The sequence below is a fragment of the Arachis hypogaea genome, chromosome 17 (assembly GCF_003086295.3).
Source record: "Arachis hypogaea cultivar Tifrunner chromosome 17, arahy.Tifrunner.gnm2.J5K5, whole genome shotgun sequence".
Taxonomy (NCBI): Eukaryota; Viridiplantae; Streptophyta; class Magnoliopsida; order Fabales; family Fabaceae; genus Arachis; species Arachis hypogaea.
In genome coordinates, this window is record NC_092052.1 from 89,495,399 (window position 1) to 89,519,942 (window position 24,544).

The following is a 24,544-nucleotide window of genomic DNA, read 5'->3' on the forward strand; positions in this document are numbered from 1 at the left end:
CCGTGAGGCCAGCCTCCAAATATGAATAATAGCATCAGCTCTAAGGACTAAACATCCAGAGATGATAAAAGAAGATTATAAGTCTCTAAAAGTAGTTTTTATACTAAACTAGTAACTAGGGTTTACAGAAAATGAGTAACTAAGTGCAGATAGTGCAGAAATCTACTTTCGGGGCCCACTTGGTGTGTGCTTGGGCTGAGCATTGAAGCTTTCACGTGCATAGGCTATTTCTGGAGTTAAACGCCAGCTTGGGTGCCAGTTTCGGTGTTTTACGCCAGGAAGTTTTAGGCTGGCTTTGAACGCCAGTTTGGGCCATCAAATCTCGAGCAAAGTTTGAAATATTATATATTTCTGGAAAGCCCAGGATGTCTACTTTCCATCACACTTGAGAGCGCACGAATTGGGCTTCTGTAGCTCCATAAAATCCACTTTGAGTGTAGGAGGGTCAGAATCCAACAGCATCTGCAGTCCTTTTTCAGCCTCTGAATCAGATTTTTGCTCAAGTCCCTCAATTTTAGCCAGAAAATACCTGAAATCACAGAAAAACACACAAACTCATAGTAAAGTCCAGAAATGAAATTTTTGGATAAAAACTAATAAAAATATAATAAAAAGTAACTAAAACATACTAAAAACTATGTAAAAATAATGCCAAAAAGGGTATAAATTATCCGCTCATCACAACACCAAACTTAAATTGTTGCTTGTCCCCAAGCAACTAAAAACAAAATAGGATAAAGAGAAGAGAAAATACAATAAATTCCAATCTTATCAATGAACTTAGTTTCAATTAGTTGAGCGGGCTAGTAGCCTTTTTGCTTCTGAACAGTTTTGGCGTCTCACTTTATCCTTTGAAGTTCGGAATGATTGGCATCCATAGGAACTCAGAATTCAGATAGTGTTATTGATTCTCTTAGTTCAATATGTTGATTCTTGAACACAGCTACTTTATGAGTCTTGGCCGTGACCCTAAGCATTTTGTTTTCCAGTATTACCACCGGATACATAAATGCCACAAACACATAACTGGGTGAACCTTTTCAGATTATGACTCAGCTTTGCTAGAGTCCCCAGTTAGAGGTGCCCAGATCTCTTAAGCACACTCTTTTTTGCTTTGGACCATGACTTTAACCGCTCAGTCTCAAGCTCTTCACTTGACACCTTCACGCCACAAGCACATGGTTAGGGACAGCTAGATTTAGCCGCTTAGGCCAAGATTTTATTCCTGTGGGCCCTCCTATCCATTAATGCTCAAAACCTTGGATCCTTTTTACCCTTGCCTTTTAGTTTAAAGGGCTATTGGCTTTTTCTGCTTGCTTTTTCTTTTTCTTTCTTTTTCTTTTTTTCTTTATTTTTTTTGCCATTTTTTTCTTTTTTTTATTTCTCTTTTTTTTTTTGCAAGCATTGTGTTCACTGCTTTTTCTTGCTTCAAGAATCAATTTTTTGATTTTTCGGATTATCAATAACATTTCTCCTTTTTCATTATTCTTTCAAGAGCCAATAATTTTAACATTTATAAACAACAAATTCAAAAATATTACTGTTCAAGCATTCATTCAGAAAACAAAAAGTATTGCCACCACATCAAAATAATTAAACTAATTTCAAGATAGAATTGGAAATCATGTACTTCTTGTTCTTTTGCAAATAAAAACATTTTTCATTTAAGAAAGGTGATGGATTCATAGGACATTCTTAGCTTTAAGACATAGACACTAGACACTAATGATCATGTAATAAAGACACAAACATAGACAAAACATAAAGCATAAATTTTGAAAAAACCAGAAAAATAAGAACAGGGAAATTAAAGAACGGGTTCACCTTAGTGATGGCGGCTAGTTCTTCCTCTTGAAGATCTTATGGAGTGCTTGAGCTCCTTTATCTCTCTTTCTTGCCTTTGTTGCTCCTCCCTCATGACTCTTTAGTCCTCTCTGATTTCATTGAGGATAATGGAGTGCTCTTGGTGCTCCATCCTTAGTTGCCCCATGTTGGAACTCAATTCTCCTAAGGAGGTGTTGATTTGCTCCCAATAGTTTTGTGGAGGAAAGTGCATCCCTTGAGGTACCTCAGGGATTTCTTGATAAGGAATTTCCTCATGCTCTTGTTGAGGTCCATGAGTAGGCTCTCTTGTTTGCTCCATCCTCTTCTTAGTGATGGGCTTGTCCTCATCAATGAGGATGTCTTCCTCTATGACAATTCCAGCTGAATTGCATAGGGTACAGATAAGATGAGGGAAGGCTAACCTTGCCAAAGTAGAGGGCTTGTCCGCCACCTTGTAGAGTTCTAGAGGTATGATCTCATGAACTTCTACTTCCTCTCCATTCATGATGCTATGGATCATGATAGCCCGATCTATTGTAACTTCAGACCGGTTTCTAGTAGGAATGATAGAGCGTTGGATGAACTCCAACCATCCCCTAGCCACGGGTTTGAGGTCAAGCCTTCTTAGTTGAACCGGCTTGCCTGTTGAGTCTCTCTTCCATTGAGCTCTTTTCACACAAATGTCCATGAGGACTTGGTCCAACCTTTGATCAAAGTTGACCCTTCTAGTGAAAGGATGAGGATCTCCTCTCATCATTGGCAAGTTAAATGCCAACCTTACATTTTCTGGACTGAAATCCAAGTAATTCCCCCGAACCATTGTGAGACAATTCTTTGGGTTTGGGTTCATACTTTGGTCATGGTTCCTAGTGATCCATGCATTAGCATAGAACTCTTGAACCATTAAGATTTCGACTTGTTGAATGGGGTTAGTGAGAGCTTCCCACCCTCTTCTTTGAATCTCACGTCGGATCTCTGGATATTCACCCTTTTTGAGCTTGAAGGGGGCCTCAAATATCAACTTTTTCTTGGCCACAACTTCATAAAAGTGGTCTTGATGGACCTTTGAGATGAATCTCTCCATCTCCCATGACTCAGAGGTGGAAGCAATCGCCTTCTCTTTTCTCTTTCTAGAGGTTTTTCCAGTCTTAGGTGCCATTAGTGGTTATGGAAAAGTAGAAAAGCAGAGCTTTTTCTAGACCAAACTTAAAAGGTTTTCTCGTCCTCGAGCAAAAGAAGAAAGAAAATAATAAAAGAAGAAGAAATAGAGGAGATGGAGGGTGGTGTTGGTTTCGGCCAAGGGGGGAAAGAATTGTTTGTGATGTGTGAAAGTGAGGGTAGTGAGGAGGGGTATTTATAGGGTAGGGGAGAGAGGGAATTCAGTCATGAATGGGTGGGTTTGGGAGGGAATTGGTTTGAATTTGAATGGTGAAGTAAGTGGGGTTTATGATGGATGGATGTGAGTGGTGAAGAGAATACGGAGAAGAGGATAGGATTTGATAGGTGAAGGGTATTTGGGGAAGATTTATGGATGGGATTGGTCAATGGTATTTGGGAAAGAGTGTTATGGAAAGGTATGAAGAGGAGAGAAGAAGAGGTGGGGATCTTGTGGGGTCCACAGATCTTGAGGTGTCAAGGAATTCTGCTCTCTGCACCATTTTGGTGTTGAAACGCCCTCTGTGTGCTAATTCTGGCATTAAACGCCAGTTCTGCTACCTTTCCTGGCGTTAAACGCCAGCTTGCTGCCCCTTTTTGGCGTTTAATGCCAGCTAGACACCCTTTTCTGGTGTTAAACGCCAGTTTGTCTGTCTGGCGTTTAACGCTAGCCAGACGCCAGACACCCTTTTCTGGCGTTAAACACCCAGAGTGCTGCCCATTTTGGCGTTTAACGCCCAGAATGCTGCCAGGCTGGGCGTTAAACGCCCATTTTGCTATCCTTAAACGCCAGTAAGCCTGTCCTCCAGGGTGTGCTATTTTTTATGCTGTTTTTGATTTTGCTTTAATTCTGCAGTTGTTTTTATGACTTCACATGATCATCAACCTAAAGAAAATATAAAATGACAATGGAATATACATATAATTAAATAACATTGGGTTGCCTCCCAATAAGCGCTTCTTTAATGTCAAGAGCTTGACAATGAGCTCTTAGAGAGCTTCACAGAGACTCAGAGCTTGAAGGTGGCCTCCCAACACCAAACTTAGAAGTTGAGTGTTGGGGCTCTATTTGACTCTGTACTGAGAGAAGCTTTTCTTGCTTCCTCTCCATGGTTACAGAAGAAGATCCTTGAGCCTTAAACACAAGGTAGTCCTCATTCAATTGAAGGACTAACTCTCCTCTGTCCACGTCAATCACAGCTCTTGCTGTGGCTAGGAAGGGTCTTCCAAGGATGATGGATTCATCTTCATCTTTCCTAGTGTCTAGGATTATGAAATCAGTAGGGATGTAAAAGCCTTCGACCTTCACTAAGACATCCTCTACAAGTCCGTAAGCCTTTTTCCTTGAATTGTCTGCCATCTCTAGTGAGATTCTTGCAGCTTGTACCTCAAAGATCCCTAGTTTCTCCATTAAAGAGAGTGGCATGAGGTTTATACTTGAACCAAGGTCACACAGAGCCTTCTTAAAGGTCATGGTGCCTATAATGCAAGGTATTAAGAACTTTTTGGGATCCGGTTTCTTCTGAGGTAATTTTTGTTGAACCAAGGTATTCAGTTCATTAATGAGCAATGGAGGTTCATCTTCCCAAGTTTCATTACCAAATAACTTGGCATTCAGCTTCATGATTGCTCCTAGATACTGAGTAACTTACTCTTCAACAATATCTTCATCCTCTTCAAAGGAAGAATAATCATCAGAGCTCATGAATGGCAACAGTAAGTTCAGTGGAACCTCTATGGTCTCTATGTGAGCCTCAGATTCCTTTGGTTCCTCATTAAGGAACTCCTTAGTGGCCAGTGAACGTCCATTGAGGTCTTCCTCACTGGAATTCACTGCCTTTCCCTCCTCTACAGGTTCGGCCATGTTGAACGTGTTTATGGCCTTGCACTCTTTTTTTGGATTCTCTTCTATATTGCTTGGGAGTGTACTAGGAGGGATATCAGTAATTCTTTTACTTATTTGACCCACTTGTGCCTCCAAATTTCTGATGGAGGACCTTGTTTCAGTCATGAAACTGTGAGTGGTCTTGGATAGATCAGAGACTATGGTTGCTAAGTCAGAGAGGCTCTGCTTAAAATTCTCTGTCTGTTGCTCAGAAGATGATGGAAAAGGCTTGCTATTGCCAAACCTATTTCTCCCACCATTATTATTATTATTATTGAAGCCTTGATTAAGCTTCTGTTGATCATTCCATGAGAGATTAGGATGATTCCTCCATGAAGGATTATAAGTGTTTCCATAGGATTCTCCTATGTAATTCACTTCTTTCATTACAGGATTCTCAGGGTCATAAGCTTCTTCTTCAGAGGAAGCTTCTTTAGTACTGTCGGATGCAGCTTGCATTCCAGTCAGACTCTGAGAAATCATATTGACTTGCTGAGTCAATATTTTATTCTGAGTCAATATTGCATTCAGAGTATCAATCTCAAGAACTCCTTTCTTCTGAGTTGTCCCATTATTCACAGGATTTGTTTCAGAAGTATACATGAACTGGTTATTTACAACCATTTCAATGAGTTCCTGGGCTTCTGCAGGCGTCTTCTTTAGATGAAAAGATCCACCAGCAGAATGGTCCAATGACATCTTGGACAATTCAAATAGACCATTATAGAATATACATAAGATACTCCAATCTGAAAGCATGTCAGAAGGACACCTTCTGATCAGTTGCTTGTATCTTTTCCAAGATTCATAGAGAGATTCACCTTCCTTTTGTCTGAAGGTTTGGACTTCCACTCTAAGCTTGCTCAACTTTTGTGGTGGAAAAAATTTGGCCAAGAAAGCATCGACCAACTTTTCCCAAGAGTTCAGGCTTTCTTTAGGTTGTGAGTCCAACCATATCCTAGCTTTGTCTCTTACAGCAAAGGGGAAAAGCATAAGTCTGTAGACCTCAGGATTAACCCCATTGGTCTTAACAGTGTCACAGATTTACAAGAATTCAGCTAAGAACTGATAAGGATCTTCCAATGGAAGTCCAAGAAACTTATAATTCTGCTGCATTAGAGAAACTAATTGAGGCTTAAGCTCAAAGTTGTTTGCTCCAATTGCAGGAATTGAGATGCTTTTTCCATAGAAGTCAGAAGTTGGTGCAGTAAAGTCACCAAGCATCTTCCTTGTATCTCCACCATTGTTGTTATTTTTGGCTGCCATGTCTTCTTTTTTGAAAATTTCTGTAAGGTCCTCTCCAGAGTTTTGTGCTTTAGCTTCTCTTAGCTTTCTCTTCAGAGTCTTTCAGGTTCAGGATCAGCTTCAACAAGAATGTTCTTATCCTTGTTCCTGCTCATATGAAGAAGAAGAGAGCAGAAAAGAAGAGAAATCCTCTATATCACAGTATAGAGATTCCTTTATGTGAGTAGAAGAATAGATGAATAGAATGAAAAAGGGAGAAGAAGAAGAATTCGAACACAGAGAGAGGGAGAGGGTTCGAATTATAAGAAAAAGGGAAGTGTTAGTAAATAAATAAAATAATTAGAAAGAGATGAGAGAGGGACGAATTCGAATATTAGTTTAAAATAAAATAAAAAATATTTTTGTTTTTATTTTAATTATTAGATAGAATTTGAAATTAAGAAAAGAAATAAAATAAAATTAGAATTTAAAACAATTAAACAATTAGTTAATTAAAAAAATTTTGATAAAGTGGTTAGTGATTTTCGACAATGAGAGAGAGAGAGAAGAAGTTAGGTGGTTTTGAAAAGATATGATTGAAAAAGAAAACTTTTCAAAAATCAAACAAAAAGTCAAGTAGTTAATTGAAAAAGATTTGAAAATAAATTTTAAAAAGATGAGAAGTTAGAAAAAGATTTTGAAATAAAGTTTTGAAAAAGATATGATTGAAATTTATTTTGAAAAATATTTGAAAAGAAAATTAAAAAGATTTAATTTTTGAAATTAAGGTTGATTACTTGACTAACAAGAAACTAAAAGATATGATTCTAGAATTTAAAGATTGATCCTTTCTTAATAGGCAAGTAACAACTTGAAAATTTTTGACTCAAAACATTAAATATTAGCTATAATTTCGAAAAGTATGAAATAAAAATAAGAAAAAGATTTTGAAAATTAATTTTGGAGGATTTTTGAAAAACATGAAAGAAAAATGAAAAAGATTTAATTTTTGAAAAAGATTTGAAAAGATAGAATTTTTAATTTGAAATTTTGACTTGACCAACAAGAAACAATCAAATTAAAACATGCAATTGACACCAAACTTAAAATTTGACACAAGACTCAAACAAGAAACACAAAATTTTTTTCATTTTTATGATTTTATTAAATTTTTTTGTATTTTTCGAAAATTATTTTGGAGAAAGAAAATAAAGAAATTCAAAATTTTTAATAAGAATTCCAGAATTCATGTAATGTTAGTCTAAAGCTCCAGTCCAAAAGATTTTAGACATGGCCAAATGGCCAGCCAAGCTTTAGCATAGAATTATAATTGAGAATCCCAACGCTGATGCAATGTTATTCTAAAGCTTCAGTCTAACAGAGTTAAACATGGCCAGATGGCCAGCCAAGCTTTAGGATAACAAATACATATAATAATACAATGAATATGATAAGTTAAAGCTTCGGTCCAAAATATTAGACATGGTTTAATAGCCAGCCAAGCTTTAACATATCATCATGAAGCTCGAAGGTGGAATTCATTCTTAAAAATTTTGATGAATTTTTAGAAAACTAAATATTATTATTGATATTTTTTTTGAATTTTTCGAAAATTAAAAATAAAAAAAAGCTTAAACATAAAGTAAAATTACCTAATCTAAGCAACAAGATGAACCGTCAGTTGTCCAAACTCGAACAATCCCCGACAATGGCGCCAAAAACGTGGTGTGGGAAATCGTGATTCACACTTTTCACATCTCCGCACAACTAACCAGCAAGTGCACTGGGTCATCCAAGTAATAAACCTTACGTGAGTAAGGGTCGATCCCACGGAGATTGTCGACTTGAAGCAAGCTATGGTCATCTTGTAAATCTTAGTCAGGCAAATTCAAATGGTTATGAGGTTTTGATAATTAAAATATAAATAAAACATAAAATAAAATAAAGTTACTTATGTAATTCATTGGTGGGAATTTCAGATAAGCGTATGAAGATGCTTTGTTGCTTCTGAACCTCTGCTTTCCTATTGTCTTCTTCCAACCATACGTGCTCCCTTCCATGGCAAGCTGCAGGATCCTCTCAGTGAAAATGGTCCTCTGCGGTTTCTGCACAGCTAATCAACTGTCAGATTTCTCGTCTCGGATGAAAAATACCAGGTACAGCTACGGCATGGCTAATCATCTGTCAGTTCCTGCTAGCATCGGAATAAGATCCATTGATCCTTTTGCACACTGTCACTACGCCTAACATTTGCAGGGTTGAAGCTCGTCACAGTCATTCCTTCCCAGATCCTACTCGGAATACTACAGACAAGGTTTAGACTTTTCGGATCCCAGGAATGCTTCCAATAATTCTAGCCTATACCACGAAGATACTAATCTCACGGACTCGGCTCGTGTATTAGATATCCAAGAGAATATACTCCAGCTATCGTCCAATGACTACATTGAACATCATGTAGACCGCTTTGTGGTTGTCAGGCACGCAGATCTTGGCTAAGCGAGTAACGAAGATTGGGTGATTGTCACGGGTCACCCCTTCATTCTGACTTAACAGAATTAAGTACGAGAGTATATCTTGGAGAAGAAGTAGGCGTGAATTGAAAGGAAAACAGTTGTAATTGCATTAATTCATGAAGAACAGCAGAGCTCCACACCATAATCTATCGGGTGTAGAAACTCCACCGTAGAAAATACATAAGTGAAAAGAGGTCTAGGCATGGCCGTGAGGCCAGCCTCCAAACGTGAATAATAGAGTCAGATATAAGGACTAAACGTCTAGAGATGATAAAAGAAGATTATAAGTCTCTAAAAGTAGTTTTTATACTAAACTAGTAACTAGGGTATACAAAAAATGAGTAACTAAGTGCAGATAGTGCAGAAATCCACTTCCGGGGCCCACTTGGTGTGTGCTTGGGCTGAGCATTGAAGCTTTCACGTGCATAGGCTGTTCCTGGAGTTGAATGCCAGCTTCGGTGCCAGTTTGGGCGTTTAACTCCAATTCTGGTGCCAGTTTGGGCGTTTTACGCCACGAAGTTTTAAGCTGGCTTTGGACGCCAGTTTGGGCCATCAAATCTCGAAAAAAGTATGAATTATTATATATTGCTGGAAAGCCCAGGATGTCTACTTTCCAACTCAATTGAGAGCGTGCCAATTGGGCTTCTGTAGCTCCAGAAAATCTACTTCGAGTGCAGGAGGGTCAGAATTCAACAGCATCTGCAGTCCTTTTTCAGCCTCTGAATCAGATTTTTGCTCAGGTCCCTCAATTTCAGCCAGAAAATACCTGAAATCACAGAAAAACACACAAACTCATAGTAAAGTCCATAAATATGATTTTTGAATAAAAACTAACAAAAACATACTAAAAACTATGTAAAAACAATGCTAAAAGGGTATAAATTATCCGCTCATCACACGCGCATGCGTCGCTGCAAATTTCTCTAGATCGCGCGCTCACGTCAGTCAGGCATCCGCATCGATGCTCGCTGGTTATCTCCTTGTTTTCTTATGTTCCTTCCATTTTTGCAAGCTTCCTCTCCTTTCTCTAAGCCATTCCTACCCTATAAAGCTTGAAACACTTAACACACGGATCATGGCATCGAATGGTATAAAGGAAAATTAAAATATATAGATTAAAGGTTTCTAGGAAGCAAGTTTTCAACCATAGAACAAAACTAGGAAGGGATTGTAAAATCATGCAAATCATATGAATAAGTGGGCAAAGACTTGATGAAACCACTCAATTGAACATAAGATAAACCATAATATAGTGGTTTATCAAAGTCCTAAACCTAACAAAAACCAACAAACAAGCAAAAGGCAAACATATTCACAATATTCACATATTCACAATAGCCAATAATAATATAACATCATTACAATTCCCCGGCAACGACGCCAAAAACTTGAAAGAACAAAACCGTCAGTTAAGAATTTCTTCTCGGTAAAAGAGAAATAACCTCATTGCAAGTATAGTTCCAAATCGACAAGTAATGCTCATTATTGGTAAAAATTTAATTTGTTTATCACAAGTGCAAACCAACAAAATTACCGAGAGTATGAGATCTCGGGTCGTCTCTCAAAGGAATTGTAGTGAGGTATGCACATTATTGGTTATGGTATCCAAGGGGTGGTTTGCAAATAAGGGGACAAGAAAATAAATGACAAGAAAAGTAAAGGAAACAACTAAAGAAAGCAAGTAATAAAGAGAGACATTTAATAAACCCCATTTTTAGGGTTTATCTTGAGCTAAATTTAGTGGATTTTGTCAACTATTCTCACACTTATTCATACAATTTGCATGGTTTTAAGATTCCTTCCTAATTTTGTGCTATGAATGAAAACATGCTTCCAAGGCTTTAAAATCACTAATTTTTAATCGTCTCTTATTACCATTCGATGCCGTGATGTGTTTGTTAAGTAATTTCAGAGATTATAGGGCAGGAATGGCTTAGAGGATGGAAAGGAAGCATGCAAAAGTGGAAGGAACACAAGAAAATGAAGATTTGAGAAGCAAATGCCGACGCGCACGCATGGACGACGCGTGCGCGGGATTGCACCATACTCCAAGCAAAATTGCTGGGGGCAATTTCTGAGCTGATTTTTTGCCCAGTTTCAAGCCCAGTTCGAGTATAATAGGCTGGGAGTGAAGGAGGATGGGGGATTCCCATGGAGGGAGACACCTTAGTTTAGTTTAGATGTAGAATTCTAGAGAGGGAGGCTCTCTTCTCTCTCTAGATTAGGGTTCTTAGTTTTCTTCCTTTTAGATCTAGATCTCATTCTTCCTTTGCTTTAATTTTCCTTTTTACTTTTACTTGTTCTAGCATTTTACTTCTTTTGTTAATTCCTTTATTTTGTCAATTTTAGTTTATGAACTCTTTTGTTGATTTCCATTTCCTTTTAATACAATTTATGATTTCCATGTCTTTTAATGGTTTCCTTGATTTCTATTGTTGATCTCTTACTTTGATTAGTTATAGCTTCTTTTAATTCTTACAATTGATAATGTTTACTTTTATTGCCCTCTATGAGTTTGATGAAATGTTTCTTTTAGTCATGAGTTATATTTTTCTCCTCTTGGCTTGAGTTATGTAATTGGAGACACTTGAGTTATCAAACTCTCTTGTTGATTGACAATTGGAAGTTTCTCATTAACTTGAATGCCACTAAAACTAGTCTTTCACTATGATTTGACTAGGACTTGTGGACTCAAGTTGATTGTATCCACTTGACTTTCCTTCATAGTTAGAGGTTAACTAAGTGGGAGCAATGGAAAATTCTCGTCACAATTGAGGATGATAATGAGGATAAGACTTCTAGTTCTCATCCCTTGCCAAGAGCTTTCTTAGTAATTAGCTCATTTCTTTTGCTATTTACATTTCTTGTTCCCTATTACAAAAACCCCAAAACATTCCTTCATATCCAATAATAAAGCACTTCATTGTAATTCCTAGGGAGAATGACCCGGGATTAATACTCTCAATTATTTTTATTGGGGTTGAACAGTGACAACTGACGATCGTGATTTAATGTCGGTAAAGAAATTCACAAATATAATTGCGTTGCAGGTATAGCTTCTAAACCAACAAAAAATCCTTTCGTACAAACGTTTGGGTGTCACAAGTAACAAACCCCTTTAAAATTGATAACCCAAGTATTCAAACCTCGGGTCGTCTTCTCAAGGAATTGTAGGGAGGTATTCTTATTATTGGTTATGAGTCTTGTAAATTGGGGGTTTTTAAAATAAGGAACAGGTAATTTAAATGACAAGAAAAATAAATAAATAACTATAAAATAAACTCTTGGCAAAGTATGAAAATTCAGAAGTCATATCCTAGTTATCCTTATCGATGGTGATGAGAATTGAGTTTTAATCCCACTTAGTTAACCTTTATTAAAGCAAATGAAAGTAAAGTGAACTAATTAGTTAGATCCTCAAGTCCTAGTCAATTCCTAAGAAAGGAATAGAGTTAGTGGAATTCAATTCAATTAGCAAAAATAACAATTATCAATCACGATAAGTTTGATAACTCAAGAGTCTCCAATTAATCAATTAAAGCCAAGAATACAAAAAGCTAATTAAAAATCATAAATCTGAAATACCTCAATTTATATTAAAAAAAGAAAATCCTAACATAAATGGTTTTAAGCCAATTTGGCAACATAAGTAATCAACAAATAAAAGCATTAAAGTATCTGAAAGTAAAAGAGAAATATAGAGTAAAAGGAATATTGAACCTGTGACTGAAGATGAATTGAACTAAACTAATAGAAATCCTAAAATCTTAATTCCTAAGAGAGAGGAGAGAACCTCTCTCTCTAAAAACTACATCTAAACTATGAAAAGTGAATAATAGAAGACTTGTTAATGAATGGATGCATTCCCCCACTTTATAGCCTCTAATCTATATTTTCTGGGCCGAAAACTGGGTCAAAAAACAGTCTAAAAATCGCCCCCAGCGTATTCTGTAACGTACAGGTCGCGGGAAAGTGACGCAGAAGCGTCGTCCACACGTTTGCGTGGATTGCGTTTATGCCAGGTCACGTGTCCGCGTGATCCACGCATTCGCGTTGCTTGGCTTCGGGGCAGCTATGAAAAATTATATATCGTTGCAAAACCCCGGATGTTAGCTTTCCAACGCAACTAAAACCGCATCATTTGGACCTCTGTAGCTCAAGTTATAGTCGATTTAGTACCAAGAGGTCAGGCTGGACAGCTTTAGCAGTTCCTTCAGTTTCTTGTATTCCTTCCACTTTTGCATGCTTCCTTTCCATCCTCTGAGTCATTCCTGTCCTGTAATCTCTAAAATCACTTAACACACATATCAAGGCATCGAATGGTAATAAGAGAGGATTAATATTAGCAAATATAAGTCCAAAGAAGCATGTTTTCAATCATAGCACAAAATCAGGAAGGAGAATGTAAAACATGAATTTTGTATGAACAAGTGTATGAAAGATTGATAAAATCCACTCAATTGAGCACAAGATAAACCATAAAATAGTGGTTTATCAACCTCCCCACACTTAAACAATAGCATGTCCTCATGCTAAGCTCAAGAGAAGCTATAAGGGTGAAGAGGAATGGTAAAATGTATGAAATGCAACCTATGTATATGAATGCAACTATATGCTAAGATGTTTCTACCTACTTGGTTAAAAGTAAATAAGCTCTTCAAGACATACATAAATCAGATTTCACTAATTCAAATTATACAATAAAAGACAAGTAGACTTGTAAGAAGTTAGCTCATAAAAGCAGGGAACATAGAGTCAAGCCTTGAACCCTCACTGGTAGTGTATATCACTCTAACTCTCAAGTTTCTAGGGTCAATCACTCTAGTCTTCTCTAGTCATGCTTTCTAAAACTTTGTTCTTCATCTAACCAATCAACAATTATTTAATGCACCAATGCAAACATCATGAGGTCTTTTCAAGGTTGTAATGGGGCTAAGGTAAGGGTGAGGATATATGTATGGCCGAGTGAGCTATAATATGAATCTTTAATTAACCTAAGCTCTCACCTAACATACATACACTCTATATAACTATAGAATCATGCCTAGCTACCCATAATTTTCCCACTTTTGCATATTTCACATACTCATGTATCAACTTTTCTCTTAACTTTATCACATATGCATTGATTTTTCATTAACTTAACATTGGGGTAATTTTGTCCCCTTATTTATTTACTTTTATTGAATATTATATATATATATATATATATATTTTTTTTTTCTCTTTTATTTTTATTTTTATTTTTTTATTTTTATTTTTATTTTTTTTAAATAGAAAAATAAACATAACTTATCAATACACATGGATTTTTAATTTTTCTAGTCTCACATGAGTAGGTACCCAAATTCCCAATATTTTATCAAAGTAAAAACATAACACATTCCCTTATTAACCCATGTTCTCACAGTTTTCCCACACTTAATTGTTACACAATCCCTATCTTAAGCTAACCAAAGATTCAATCGGTATATTTAATTGTTTTTCTGCTTAAGGCTAGTGATGTGGTTATAGAACAGAATAAATGGGGATAAAAAGGCTCAAGGTGGCTAACAAGGGTGATGTAAAAGGTAGGTTTATTTGGGATAAGTGAGCTAATAACAAATAATGGCCTCAATCATATGCAAGCATGTAGATACACTAAATAGTGGACATATAGAATGGAACAAAGTATAGATTACAATCATAGAGAAGTAAACACACAAGAATAAAATATTTATGGTTAAATAGTGTAACCATGTAATTAGGCTCAAAATCTCATGGGTTGTGTGTTCTTAGATTTTTAAACTATGTTCCAAATACAACTTCAAACAAATTTAACACAAAAATTTTGATTTAAATTAGTGAAATTTTTTTTTTCAAAAATAGGGTCTTAGAAGAAACTCATTACTTTAACCAAGCAATAGCTAAATGCATAAAATCAAATAAACATGCAATTAAACATGCAAATGCAATAATGAACAAACAAAGAAAATAAAACAATGGTGTTGGAAAGAAGAAAATAGCTAACCCATGGAGATCGGTATCGACCTCCCCACACTTAAAGATTGCACCGTCCTCGGTGCATGCTAAGATGTGCAGGTGGATGGGTTGCGAGCTATAACTGCTGTTATTTCTCTAAAGATTGTGTAGACGGACTAGCTTGTCTCCCCATTAAGAGGCTTTTCCTCTCCCTTCGTGGTGGCCATCCTGAAAGAAGAGGGAAAAGAAGAAAAGTAACCCAAAAATAAAGATAGAAAATAAATAAAATATGGGTGTTAATGCCAGATAATAAGGGTCTCAATTACATGGTAGCTACAACATGCAAGTGAAAAAATAGTAGAAGTACATGGCAAATCAAGAGTGCAAAAATTTGTAACAATGGGGAAGAGAGTGGGTAAGGAAAGATAATATAAATTCATGTCAATGCAAAAGTAATACAGGTATAAAAGATTGGCATTGATTTAAATAATATTACCTAACCAGAATAACACAAGTCACTAAGCACCCAAAATAATTCAAGAGAAGATGCAACAGTTAAATAAGAAAATTTTAACAGCAAAGGAAAAATAATTAACTTAGAAAAGAAAATAAAAATATGCACAAAATTAAGATGCAATGAATGAAATATGCAAATAAATTAAGTAAAATAAAATGAAAGATAAGAAGAATGAGAAGGGAATGAAGGGAAGAAGAAGTAAGTAAGAAAGGAGGGAGAAAAAATTTGGATTGGGGAAGAAAAGATAAGATTTTTGGCGCTGATTTGGATAAGCTGTGCGGCATAGGCAACGCGAGCACGTGGGTTACGTGTTCGCGCGGATAGTACTTCTATGAAGTGACGCGGACGCGTGGGTCACGCGTTTGCGTGGAGTGATTTGTGCCATTAGCACGAGGGCAGCCTCGCGGTCGCGCAACTCTCTATTTTAAATGCATTTTGCCAAAAATCTGGGTGACGCGGTCGCGTGGTTGACGCGTACGCGTGAATGGCCTTTCTTTTAAAATTGACGTGGATGCGTGGGGCACGCGTTCGCATGGCAGGGCTTGTGCTTCTAGCATAGTTCCAGCCCCATTCCAGCCTAACTTGCTGCCAAACACCCGTTTACGTCGATTTTAGAGGGCCACGCGTTCGCATGGGTGACTGATGAGTATTTTGGTGGAAAAATGAATTTCTCCCAAAACACACAAATCTAACCGGCAAGTGTACCGGGTCGCATCAAGTAATAAAAACTCACGGGAGTGAGGTCGATCCCACAGGGATTGAAGGATTGAGCAATTTTAGCTTAGTGGTTAATTTAGTCAAGCGAATCAAGATTTGGTTGAGTGTTTTGTGATTTTTAGAAATTAAATTGCATGGAATTAAAGAGAACAGGAAATAAATTGCTGAATCTTAAAGAACAAGAAATTAAATGGCAGAAACTTAGAATGCAAGAAATGTAAATTGCGGAATCTTAAAGTGCAAGAAATGTAAATGACTTGAATTGTAAAGGGGATTGGGACTTGGATTTGCAGAAATTAAACAAGGAAAAGTAAATTTGCATCAAGCAGAGAAGTAGAAGAGGGTTGGGTTAAATCGGATCTTGAAGCAGAAAAGTAAATGAACATGAAAACAGTAAACGGAGAATTAGAAATTGAAAGTTCAGATCTCAGGACCCAGAGACTAGAAAACCGAGTCTAGATCTCAATACCTTCCTAGATCCAACAAGAACAATTGCAAGGGAATTGTAAATTGCAAGGAAAGTAGATGAAGAGCAATTAACAGAAATTAAATTCAATCAAGCAGTAAATAAAGCAGAGAGATCCAAGGATGAGATTGAAACAGAATTTCTTCAATTCTCCAACCCAAGATCCAAGACAGTTGTAATTGAAATTGAAAGCAATAAAACTAAGAGGAAGAGAAGTGAATTCTCCTTCCCCAAGACTAAGAAATTAAAGATCACTCAATATCCAAAGCTCTCCGAAAACTATTATGAAAATTCAAAGGGAAAAGCTCCCCGAAGAACTTGAATTCTATCCTATTTATACACTTTCTTCAAATGATCTTCAAGCCTTGAGTTGGGCCTTTGCTCTTGGTGGAATTGGGTTGAAAGAGGCCTTGGTTGATTGCTCTTGGAGTTTGGAGAAGAACCAAAGTGAACCAAATGAACCGGGTTGGAGTTTTGCAAAAGTTGGAGTAAAAGTTTGAGCAAAAGTTAGGGGCTAACTTTTGCTCCAACTTTTCATATCAGCCACCATAACTTGCTGCTATCCACGTTGGGACAAAAGTTAGGGGTCTAACTTTTGCTCCAACGTTGGCCTCCTAATGTGTACTTATGGCGCCAACGTTAGCCCAAAAGTTAGAGGCTAACGTTGGCGCAAACTTTTGCTCCTCCCCTTGTATTTTTCATGTGCCAATGTTAGCCCAAAAGTTAGGGAAGGAATTGTAAATACATGCTTATCATATGAATAAGTGGGTAAAGAATTGATAAAACCACACAATTAAACACAATATAAATTATAAAATACTGGTTAACAACCTCCCCACACTTAAACATTAGCATGTCCTCATGCTTAGTTGAAGGAGATAAAGTAAATGGATAGGGAAATGTAAAACTCATGAAAAGCAATGCAACCTATATATATATATATATGAATGCAACTATATGTTTCTTGTCTACTTGGTTAAAATTAAGTAAGCTCTTCAAGACAAATATAAATTAGATTTCACTAACTCAATTCATATAGTAAATACAGGTAACATTGTAAGAAGACAACTCATGAAAGTAGGGAACATAGAATCAAGCACTGAACCCTCACTGATGGTGTATGTGCACTCTATTCTCTCAAGTGTATAGGGTAATAATCACTCTAATCTTCTCTAGTCATGCTTTCTAAAATTTGTTCTTCACCTAACCAATCAACAATATTTAATATACCAATGCAAACATCATGAGGTCTTTTTCAAGTTTGTAATGGGGTCAAGGTAAAGGTGAGGGTATATGTATATGGCTAAGTGAGCTTTATAAATTGAATCTTTAATTAACCTAAGCCTTGGCCTAACATACATATACTCTATATAACTTTAGAATCATGCCTAGCTATCCATAGTCTTCACTTTTGCATTACATACTCATGCATCAACTTTCTTTAATTTTATCACATATGCATTGATCTTTTATTAAACTTAATATTGGGGTAATTTTGTCCCTTATTTATTTACTTAATTATTGAATATTTTTTTGGATTTTTTTTAGCATGAAAATAAACGTAGCTTATCAATGCACATGGATTTTGAATTTTCATAGTTTCACATGAGTAGTACCCAAATTCCCATTATTTTATCATGAAGCATCCCTTTATTAACCCTTGTTCCCACAATCTTCCCATACTCAATTAACACACAATTTCTATCTTAAGCTAACCAAAGATTCAATTGGGATATTTAATTATTTTTCCGCTTAAGGCTAGTAATGTGGTAAAATATAGAACAAATGGGATAAAAAGGCTCAAAGTGGCTGACAAAGGTAATTTAAAGGGTAGGTTTATTTGGGATAAGTGAGCTAAACAATTAATGGCCTCAATCATACGCATGCATATAATATATTAAACATTGGACATATAGGATGAAACAAAATAAAGATCACAATCATAGGGAAGCAAACACACAAGAAAAAAATATTAATGGTTGAATAATGTAACCATGTAATTAAGTTCAAATCTCACAGGTTATGTGTTCTTAGCTTTTTAAACTATGTTCCAAATACAACTTCAAACAAGTTTACACACAAAGGTTTTGATTTAAATTAGTGAAATTTTTCAAAAAGTAGGGTCTTAGAAGAAACTTATTATTTTCAATCAAGTAGAACATGCATGCAGCTAATTATTACTATACAATTTATCCTATCCTAAACAAAAGAAAAATTAACTAAATATCCTATTTTATTGGTGTTTTAAGGAAAAGAAATTACCACCGGAAGTCAGTACTGACCGACCTCCCCACACTTAAGGCTTTGCACCTTTCTCGGTGCCATCTGTCAGGAATAAAGGTGGGTTGGTAGCAGCATCTCCACTATCGGGACCATCATGGCTCCCCGTGCTAGTAAATGAAGTGGTGTCTGGGGCGTCTGGGTTGTCGTCGGATCTGTATTTTCCCATAAATAGCTCCTTGAGGTATGTGAATCGGCGCTTGTTACGGCATTCTCTTAACTTTTCTTTGTGTTCCTACCGATCCAACCTTTCAAGTATTTGATGGAGTAGTTGGTTTGTTGTAGGTGCTTGTGGTGTTGAAGGACGAATGTCTTCAGCTGATTCTGTAGGCTGGCTTGTAGTGGCTGGTGGTGGTCTGATATATTTCCCATTAGGGACGTACTGATCATCCCGTGGGAGTATGGCTTTGGTGTCCCCAGCTCTGTAGGAGACTCCGGCTGCCGAGACGAGATCTGAAACCAAGGCGGGAAAAGGTAAGTTGCCCGCTATCTGTACGTGTCCCATTGCATTTCGGATGTGTCTTGGTAAATTGAGGTGTTGGTCTGTAAGGATACACCAGAGTAAAACAGCCATGTCTACAGTGAAGGAGGACTCGTGAGTGCTCGGAAAGACGTAATGAGACATAATTTGTGCCCATACTCGAGCCTCCAGGGTAAGTGCTGAAGCCGATATCCCTTTTGGTCGGGATCGATGGTATCCGTAGATCCATTTGCTACCAGGTTGTGTGATAACTCTGAGAACAGTGTCCCAGTCAAATTGGTATGTCTGGCGCTTGAGTGAGGCTTCTTGGAATGCATCCAATCCTTCTGGAGCAGGGGAAAAATCTAAAGATTGTTGAATGGCCTCTTCAGTTTTGGGGACTTGCTTCTGACGGACATAGATAGACTGCATGGTTGGCACGTGAAAGTTGGAGTAGAATTCTACTACCCATGAGAGATTAATTTACCGTGGCTGTTTCCGTAGGAATCCCCATTGTCTTCACTCAATGCGGGGCTCAACAAATTCAGCAATGTGGGTTGGGAGGATAAGAAGGTATTCATTGTTGTAATTCCTCTCTGCCAGGATGGGGAACATCTGCTCACAGTAGCGGTTAGGAAACCGCGTAGTGTCCTTTGCTAGAAAGGCTTTTTCTTTTTCATCGACCTTGATGATCCTCTTGATTCTTTTTGTTAAGGGCTTTACTTCTGTTGAAGATGGCTCTGCCACTAATGCTCTTTTTGTTCCTCTCCTTGCTAGTGGTTTGGAAATAGCTTTCTCTTTTCCTTTCTTGGTGGCCATCCTGAAAAAGGAAAGAGGAAGTGAAGGGTTCGAGCAAGGGAGCAAACAATATGGGTGGTAATCCATGCACGATAAATAAGTATGTCGTTAACACATGGTCTAGACTACATGTGAAAAGTTAATCAAAGGTAAGATAGTAAATGCATGTGATGGCAATTAAATGCAAGATATTTATTGGTATGCCGGCAAAGGCATGAGTAGCATAGATCAAACATTCAATGTCCAAGTTAGATTACCACAATCTGTTTGTATTGACAATCTGTTTGTATTGACAATTATATTTTAACCAATAAAATATAAAAGAGGTTTTGTGAAAAGCAGGCATTAAAATAGTGGAATAGAATAAAGTAAAGTAGTGTACAATGCCATACGGGCATTTTCACAAACACTTGGCATGCATGATGAAAATTTTATTGAGAGTAGGAAATTAGAACATGCAAGCAACCCTTATAAAAAGTAATATATAATTGTCAAAAAAATCCACGATAATCCATAAGCAAAATATGGAAAATAAAGACTGAAATAAATTTTCAACACCAATAAAAAGGAATAAAAAGGAAGAGAATAAGGGAAAATATAGATAATGACGGTGAAAAGAAAGATTTAAAACATAAACAAAATTGATAAGGGAAAGTAAAAAGTAAAGAAAGAAAGAAAAGAACCTTGATGATGGGTGTGAAAAATGAGGAAGAAGAAGGTAAAAAGTGAGAATGGTTAGAGAAGGGGGATAGGGGGAGAAAAAGATAATAAGGGAAAAGAAAAATAAAGATTTGGGAGAAGAAAATATAAGATATTTTGGCTAATCTGGATATTCTATGCGCCGCATGCGACGCGGACGCGTGAGTGACGTGGTCGCGTGGTATGCGATGTGTTCAAGTGACGCGAACGCGTGGGTCACGCGGTCGTGTGAGTTGCTTTGTGCGAATGGCGCGAGGGTAGCGACCCGTTCGCGCCACTCTCTGTCTCAAATGCTTTTGTGCCAAAATTCTGGGTGACGCGATCGCGTGAATGGCCATGTTTGGAGGGGCGACGCGGCCGCATGGGGCACGCAGTCGCGTGACAAGGCTGGTGCTTCTAGCATCATTCCAGCCTAGCTCCATCGCAACTTGCTGCCATACACCTCTTTTACGTCGATTTTTAGGGTCACGCGTTCGCGTGGGTGACGCGGACGCGTGGGAGGCTTATTTTCCAATTGACGTGGCTGCGTGGGTGACGCGGACGCGTGGGCATGTTTGTGCCTAAGGCACGCCTCCAGCCACGCTTTCGCGTGACTTGCTGTCTGATAAACCACTATTTTATGGTTTATAGTGTGCTTAATTGTATGGTTTTATCAATTCTTTACCCACTTATTCATATGATTGGCATGCATTTATATTTCCTTCCTAAAATTGTTACATGATTGAATATTTGCTTCCTAAAGACTTTTAATTACGTATTTTAATTCTCCTTCATTCCATTAGATGCCGTGATCTGTGTGTTAAGTGTTTCAGGCTTTATAGGGCATGAATGACTTGGAGATTGGAAAGGAAGCTTGCAAAAATGGAAGGAACACAAGAAATTGAGGAGATGATCAGTGAGAAGTGACACGGACGCATGGCTCACGCGACTGCGCGGATTGGAACTGCACAAGTGACGCGGAGGCGTGGACGACGCGCACGCGTGGCAAGGCAAAACGCCGAATGACGCGTCCGCATGAATGACGCGATCGTGTGACATGCGCGATCTGAAGAATCTGTAGAATTTACTGGGGGCGATTTTGGGCCCTGTTTTGACCCAATTTTTGGCCCAGAAAAGCAGACTAGAGCCAGGGAACATGCAGAAACGGGGGAGAACAATTCATTCTACACAATTCTCAGTTTTAGATCTAGTTTTACTCCTCCTCTAGGTTTTCTCTTTACACATTCATAGTTCTTAGGATTTTATTTTTATTGCTTTTCGCATTGGGATATTGAGAAGAGTTATTACCTCAGCAAGACATCGTCATTCTAGTTTGTTTTCTTTACCTGTCTCTTACTCTTCCATGTCCTTTGTTTATTTAGAATTATTATTGAATTATTTTTAGAGTTTATTAATACAAGAACTATTTTTATTTTTAATTGATCCCTTTGATTACTGTTTATCATGTCTTTCTATATTTCCCTTTCCTATGTTATGAATTCTACATTCACAATGAGCGAGTAGTTCCATAACTTGGATGGGAGTTGATTGAAAGGAAGACCTTGAGTTGGAAAGCTTAAAAGAAAAATTGTAATTAGGTTTATTGTTGGATTGCTCTCTAGTCACTGACACCAATCCTTCCAATTAAGCGGATTGGGACTTGTGAGTAGAAATAGCTTTCCAACTTGTTTGACTTTCTCTTACCTAGTAAGGGATAACTAAACAGAATAACCCTTGATTATCAATTAATCTTGAGAGTACTCCAACAAGAATAGGGCTTCCAACTAATCTACTCCCAGCCAAGGCTTTCATTTAAAATTACATAAAATTCTCTAATTTAATTTCCTGTTATTCAACTCAAACCATTTTTGAAAACATCTGATTAATAAAATAGCACACCTTTCTGCAACTCGTTGGGAGACGACCTGGGATTCATACTCCCAGTATTTTAATTTAAATTGTGTGACAATCTTCTAAATTGATAAGCGGATTTCTGGTTGGTTAAGAACTGTACTTGCAACGTATCTCTTATATAAATTTCTTAACTCGCCAATTTTTGCGACGTCAATTTTTGGCGCCGTTGCCAGGGATTTGCAATAGAGTGCTAAAGTTATTAATTGGAATTTATTTATTTGTATTTTATTTTAGTTTGCTACTATGAGCTGGATGTTTTTTTCGTTAGATGACGCATTCACTTCCTGATCCAAGCTTGCCAGTATTCGATCCTGAGATTGAAAGAACTATTTCACGAATAAGGCAAGCTCGGCGTCGGTTAGTCCTCTCTGAGAGCGGATCTGAAACGACATTTGAGGAAGAAACCAGCCCCCGTTCTACTAATTCAGTTGATTTACGTGTAGGTGACATGGCAGCACCTAGGAGAGTTACTATCCAGGAGGCTGGAGCCCCTGATTTTACAATGCAACCGTTTCAAGTGCATCAACCAGAGGTGGCTACAGACTTTAATTGCACTGCTAAACTTGATGCCTAAGTTTCATGGCTTACCTGCTCAAGAGCCCATCAAGCACCTGAGAGATTTCCAAGCAGCCTGTTCTACTGTCAGGCGCGATGGTGCGGATGAAACTTCTATTTTGCTGAAGACTTTCCCATTCTCTCTTGAGGGAAAAGCGAGAGAGTGGTACTACACTCAACCCGCAGCAACTGTATCCGACTGGGATACACTTAGAAGAGAATTTTTGGAAAACTTCTTTCCAGCTGAAGTCACTGATAAACTGGGGAAAGACATCTCCATGATTGTTCAGGATGAATCTGAGACTCTCTATGAATACTAGGAGCACTTCAACAACCTTCTGGAAGCATGCCCCCACCATATGATTGACAAGATAGTGTTGCTCGGCTACGTCACACAGGGCATGAGGCCCCAAGATAAGACTACATTGGAAAGTGCCAGCAATGGGTCTATGAAAAAGTACATGACCACTGATGAGGTATGACAATTAATCAGCGACTTAGCTGAATCTACTCAGAATCACAGGCAGAAACCAGGCCGTTCAAAAGCTGTTGTAGAGGTATCCTCTAACAGAGAGACTACTGCTCTAACTCAGAGTATCTGTGAAATGACCAACTTACTGAAGCAGATGCAATTGAATCAACAACAAAGTCAGCAAGCTCAACCTTCTCCACCACAGCAAAGCCAATAGTTAGTCCCATAGAGAGTTTACGGAATCTGTGCTGATTATAGCCATTATACTGATGAATATCCGTAGCTCTAGCAGGAAGATAACACCGTGGCAGCCACTCATAACTTCTATGACTGTCCCAACCAAGGGTATAATCAAGGTGGCAGTTACAGCCATGGATGGCAGGACAATTTTACCCAGAATTGGAGAGATAATTCTAATCAGAATTGGAGGGACAACAATAACAGGGGAGGCAGAGACAATCAGGGAAATCAGAGGTGGAATAATAACAACAACAGGCAGCAGAACTAGAACCAGCCATACAGAGCACCTCACCTGAGGCAATCCCAAGGGCCACTGAATAACCAACAGCAGACCTCTCAGATCACTTATCCTTCTTCATCTGCTAATGATGAGTTACTACAATCTATTGATCGGAGACAACAGGCCATGGAAAATAACCTCAATTCTACTCGAAATGGTCTAAACTCTACCTTGCAAGCTCTTATCTCACAGATTGGATCAATGAATAACTCCAATAACCAGCCTTTGAGCTCCAGTGGAATCCCCTCTCAACCATTACCCAATCGAAAGGGTGACATTAATGCCATCACCCTAAGGTCAGGAACCACACTGCAGGAGAGGAATCAGGAGGAGCCAAACCCACCAGAACATGCCTCAGCTGAAGAGATGGTGGAGGTAGAAGATGTTGAAGAGGAAGAGGACATACATGACATGGCTGAAGAAGAAGAAGCTCAATCACAGGAAGAAGCACCAGAGGACGCTGAAGCTGTGAAGGACACCATTCCCATTCCATTCCCACAACTTGTAAGGAAGCCCAGGAAGCAGCTGGAACTTGATCCCAAAATGGTAGAAATATTCAAAAAGGTTAAGGTAACTGTTCCCCTTTTTGATGTTATTCAACA